Source organism: Hypanus sabinus, unplaced genomic scaffold, assembly GCF_030144855.1.
Source record: "Hypanus sabinus isolate sHypSab1 unplaced genomic scaffold, sHypSab1.hap1 scaffold_772, whole genome shotgun sequence".
NCBI classification, from domain to species: Eukaryota; Metazoa; Chordata; class Chondrichthyes; order Myliobatiformes; family Dasyatidae; genus Hypanus; species Hypanus sabinus.
In genome coordinates, this window is record NW_026781623.1 from 173,837 (window position 1) to 179,735 (window position 5,899).

Consider the following 5,899-nt stretch of genomic DNA (forward strand, 5'->3'; position numbering starts at 1 on the left):
AGGTAATGATGCAGCTCCACAAAACTCCGGTTAGGCCACACTTGGAGTACTGTATCCAGTTCAGGTCCCCTCACTAGAGGAAGGATGTGGAAGCATTGGAAAGGGTACAGAGGAGATTTACCAGGATGCTGCCTGGTTTAGTGAGTATACATTATGAAGAGAGATTGAAAGAGTTAAGGCTTTACTCTTTGGAAAGAATGAGGATGAGAGGAGACATGATAAAGGTATACAAAATATTAAGACGAATAGATAGAGTGCACAGCCAGCGCGTCTTCTCCAGGGCGCCACTGCTGAATACAAGAAGACATGGCTTTAATGTAAGGGGTGGAAATTTCAAGGGGGATATTAGAGGAAGGCTTTTTACTCAGAGAGTGGTTGGTTTGTGGAATGCACTGCCTGAGTCAGTGGTGGAGACAGATGTACTGGTGAAATTTAAGAGACTACTAGACAGGCATATAGAGGAAATTAATGTAGGGGGATATATGGGAGGAAGGGTTTAAGTATAGGCACAACATTTTGGGCCACATGGCCTGTACTGTGCTGTATTATTTCTATGTTCCATGTTCTATTCACCCTGTGTCTTGATCCCGGGAGTGTGTGATGGATGGTGTGGAGAGAAATTCACTGTGTCTGATCTTTGTTAATTTACAATGAGACGTTGTGTATGGGATATTCACTCTGTGCTTGACCTCAGGTGTGCGTGATTGTACCCCGTGGAGAGAATTTCACTCTGTGTGTCACCCCGCGTGTGTGTGACAGGAAAGTGTGAAGCGAGATTCACTCTGTGTCTCACTGTTTCTTATTCCTGATTTCCAGAGCAAACATGTTCCAAGGACTGGGTCACAAATAAAGACCAGTGTTATTACGTATCCACGTTTGATACCACTTTCCAAAAAACGGAGCAAGAATGTTCAAACCGTGACTCAAGGCTGCTGGAAATCAATTCAAGTGATGAAGCGGTATGTGTCACAGCTCGAAAAGATCACACAGTAACACAGGACTCATCGCAAACTTCCGGGGTCAGACACAGAGTGAATCTCCCTCCACACCGTCTCATCACAAAATCTCCGGGTCAGACAATGAGTTTAGCTCCCTCCTCACCGTCCCATCGCACACTCCCGGGGTCAGATACAAAGTGAATCTCCCTCCACACTTTCCCATCACACACTCCCGGGGTCAGACACAGAGTGAATCTCCGTCCGCACCGTCCCATCACACACTCCCGGGGTCAGACACGGAATGAAGCTCCTTCCAGACAGAGCCATCCCAGATTTCTGTTGTAATCAGCTGAGAGAAGTACATATTTTTCGATTCTACGCATTAATCAAGTTAATTTAACTTCCCAGCGCTTTGTATCCCACAATCTTCTGGACAACAAACCTGCTTTCTGGATTGAAAAATGCGAAAACGGGTGAGATTATCACTAATCTGTGGGGTGAAGATTGGTTATTGACATAGTCCTGACGGGAGCAATTGGGATTACGGTCTGAATTAGTTTCGTGGGGAAAGGGAGGGGCATTGTGATTTGTTTGTAGACAGTCCGAGTTTGTCGGGAGCGTGCTGTACAATGGGAACATTTTCGGGCTGAAAGTGTCTGTCGGGGAGGACACTGCAGTGGGAATATTTTGGAAACTGACAGAGGGCAGTGGGGAGAGATCAGTGACAGAGATTATTTTCGTGCTGACGCATGTGGGATTGGTAAGCGACGTGCAGTGGGATTATTTTGGAGATTTTCGCCTGGCTGTGAGCAAAGGGAGCAACAGTGGGATGAGTTTGGTGAATGACATGTATCTGAGTGGAGAGAGTAGTTTGGATTAGTTTGGAGACAGATACAGGGCGGTGGTACACAATGGGATAACGGAATTAGTTTGCGAACTGAGGCAAGGAGGTGGGAGAGAGGGTGCCAGTGGTATAAGTCTGGAGGCGGACCAGAGGGTATGGGGATAGCGCGGTGTAGTGGGATATGTCAGGAGACAGACACGAAGCTCTGGGTAAAGGAAGAGACAACGAGATGAACCTGGAACCACACAGGGCTGAGTGTGGAACAGTGGGATTCATTTCGGACAGACATAGGTCTGTGGGGAGACGGTGGGACAGTGGGGTTTGTTCGGGGACTGAAACAGATCAGAGGGGGGAGGGTGGGCCTGTTCGATTCGTATGGGGACTGAAAGTGGTCTGTGGTGAGGAAGCGGTTCGGTGGGATTAGTTTGGGGGATACGGGGCTGTGGGGAATCATTGGGTCAGTAAGATTAGTTAGGGAACTAACACAGGGTTGTGGGGAGACATTCGGACCGTGGTATTTTTCTGAGTACCGGCACGGGGACGTGGGGGAGAGTGGTTGTGTGGGACGTTTGAGAACTCATACAGGCAATTAGAGATCGAATTCATGGGATTGGCTTGGGGACGGACTCTACTGAAGCTGTTTTGTCTCTGTTGAAATTGTTTAACCCTCCTGTATAGGACTGTGGGCCAGAGTCTCCTGTACAAGCCCTCTGGAACGACCGTCTGCAGACGGTGCGGAAGTGGTGACACTTGTGATGTTCCCGATCGGCGGTTCATCTGCGAGAAGTCGGCACCTTTGTTCCCGGATGTTCCTGAAAAGGTCCAGGGTCTCTGCCAACAGCCAGTGGAGTCGACATGAATCAAGTGAATGCCCTCATTTTCTCCACCTTCTCTCTCACTCCTAAATCCTTTCAAATTCCCTCCCCACACTCTCTGTCCCTCCCTCCTACTCCATCTCCTCTTGTTGCAATCATATTCTAACCACCAGACCCCGACAAATCCCTCTCGCCGTCTATCCCCTTCTCTCTCGCCATTCCCCCGTCCCGCTCTTCCGCGCTCCCTCTACCTTTCTCTCTACCCCCTCGCCTCCCCTTATTTCCTCAAACTTTCTCCGCCCACTCTTTCTCTTCTCCCTCTGCACACCTCTTACATCTCTCTCTCCTTCGCTCCCCCAGACACTCTCTGTCTACCCTCCCCGTTCTCTCTGAACCCTCCGTCTCCCTGATATCTCTCTCCCTCTCTCTTTCTGCTTTCAATTCACTCTAACCTCAATCCTGTCCCGTCTGGTGCTCGATAACCCAACCCTGGGTGAAAGTCTGTCCGCATTCCCTCTGTCTGTGCCCCTCTTGTATCACGGCAACGTGACCTCCCGACTCCTGTACTCAGTGTGACTGGTGAAGACCAGCGGGCCAAGTGTCCTGTCCACTCTTATCGGATGTTTTCCTCAAGAATCGCTATTTCATTTATTATCTGAAACTTATAACGCCTGGAATTTGTTCTTTTGAAGGATCAGTACTGCACAAAGATGTACAATTAATGTAAACTGCAAATATTAATAAACACCGCAAATATGTCGAGTTTTTGCTGATGCATTGAAAGATGTGATGGCGCAGGGGAAGAAGCTGTTCCTGAATCTCTGTGTGTGGGTGTTCTGTCTCGCGGAGCTGTCAAATACACCTCCGACAACACCACGTTCAATCCCGTTATCATTCCCGGGAACCGTCTCCAATGTCTCACATCCCCTGTGAGATAAGCGATCGACACCTGCTCACAAAACTCCAAATGTGGCCACACCAATGACGTATTGAGCCTGAGACTGACGTCCTTGCGTTTACGTCCCAGTCCTCTCGAAATGAATGCAGTCCTCGCATTTGCCTTCATCACCACCGGCTCAAGCTGCAGGTTAAACTTCTGGGAAAGCTGCACGAAGTCTCCCAAATCCCTCTGCACCGCAGATTGTTTTTAACCCTTACATACCGTACCGGTCATGTTTGACCCGTTTTGACATGTGACAGCAGTAAAAACACCCAAATGCCATTCTCAGCCGAAATTTGATGACTTTTCCTAAAGTGACCCAAAATGCTCAAACATGGAAATACCTAAAAATTTCTAACTTTTGTACAGGTGCAACAAATATTTGTACATTGAAGCTGCTCCGGGTCAGATTAGATCCATATCTATTGAAATGGATTTTTGATCTCTGAAACAATAATTAAGGGTATATCATTCCATTTATTAATGTCAGACAGGCAATTTATACATTCTAAGCAGATCTGTGGTTCAGAATTTTGTGTAGACACCTGTTATGAGGGGATTATTGGGCCGCGTTGAAATTGTCCCGGACTATTCTGTTAAGGAATAGAAAATATAACAGTTTGCCTGCGTTAAAAAATAAATCATCTCCATCTAGAAAATAGTCGATGTTTTTATTTATCTTATTTTCAAATTGCAGGACCATACGATTCCCGGCACTGTATTCTATCTGCCCCATCGGTTCTCATTCTCCGATTCTGTCTGAGTCCTTCACCAGCCCCTTGTTTTCTCAACACATCCTGTCGCTCGGTACCGTTCCTACCGACTGTGGTTTCCGGATGAGGGAGTCTATCATCCCGTTGCAGAGGGACGGACACCAGCCCGGGATTTGGAGTCGGTGATTAAAACTGGGAGCACGTGCGCGCTGAATATTCCACATCCTGTCACACGCACTCACAGTATCCGAGACAGAATTCCAGACGACTGGGATGGCGGTGCGCTGGGGATTGCTGAGAGGGGAGAGTGGAGGACGGAGGGGATTTAGCTCTCCTATTGACCTGGGTAGTGTGTGAAGTGATTGTGCTGGTTTTGAGCTGGAGAGTTGTAGTTGAACTAAACAATATCTGAATCGTGCTTGTGTGAAGGGATGGGGAAAAGGGAATTCACTCTGTGTCTGCGATGGACAGTGTCCAGGGAGCGTCACGTGTTTGATGTCGGGGATCTGCCATGGGGCGGTGTGGAGGGAGCAGCACTCTGTGTCTGCTCCAGAAAGTGTGTGATGGGACGGTGTGGAGAGATCTTCACACTGTGTCTGATCCCGAGAGTGTGTTTTAGCTCGGCGTGGAGGCAGACGCACTCTGTGTCTGACCTCAGCAGTGTGTGATGGGACAGTTTTGAAGGAAATTCAGTCTCTCTCTGACTCCGGAAATACGTTATACGACTGTGACTGGGAGCTTCACTCCTTTTCCGAAAATTTGGGACAGCGCGGAGGGAGCTTCACTCCTTGTCTGACTCTGAACTTGTGTGTTGTACTGTTGGTGAGGGAACTTGACTCAGCGTCTGACCCCGGGTGTGTATGATGGGATGGAATGGATACCATGGTATGGTATGGGATGGTCTCGCTCAGGGTCTGACTGACGGTGTCAGAGACTCATATATATTTTCCCCTTGAGACAGCCTCCAATCAGAGTTCGAGAGCGGGAAATGTGTGCATTATAAATCAGCGCCTCGCGTTTGTTTGAACAGCAAGCAATCAGCAAGTCGGGTTCATTAGCAAGATAAAATAAAGATAGAAAAATAGGAACATAGAAAACCTACAGCACAATGCAGGCCCTTCGGCCCACAATGTTGTGCCGAACACGTCCCTACCTTTAAAAATATTACTAGGCTTACCAATAGCCCTCTATTTTTCTGAGCTCCATGTACCTATCCAAAAGTCCCTTAAAAGACCCTATCTTATCCGCCGCCACAACAGTTGCCGGCAGCCTATTCCACGCACTCACCACTCTCTGAGTGAAAAACTTACTCTTGACATTTACTCTGTACCTACTCCCCAGCACTTTAAACCTGCGTCCTCTATTGGCAACCATTTCAGCCCCGGGATAAAAGCCTCTGACGAACCACACATTCAATGCCTCTCATTATCTTGTCGTTATACGATGACTCTCTATCGGGTCATATTGGGAGGAAACTAGACCGAATGTTCAGTTCGCAGGAAACTGGGTGACAGTCCGGAGATTCAAAGGGGTTAAACATCCAGTCCCAGTACAGCGTCCTCCTGTGGCCAAATGGAGCAATAACAGTCACATCAGATTGTATGCCTCTGGGCGGGATAGACGGGTTAAAATGACCAAGTCGAGGTATG

General features: G+C 48.0%; 1 long non-coding RNA gene across 1 annotated transcript; it reads left to right on the forward strand.

The window, feature by feature from the left end:
• The first annotated feature begins 818 nt into the window (after positions 1-818).
• Positions 819-3,357, forward strand: LOC132390112 (uncharacterized). Its single transcript, XR_009510784.1, has 3 exons — positions 819-959; positions 1,347-1,411; positions 2,461-3,357. It is a non-coding gene; the product is annotated as an uncharacterized LOC132390112 (long non-coding RNA).
• Positions 3,358-5,899: the final 2,542 nt, after the last annotated feature.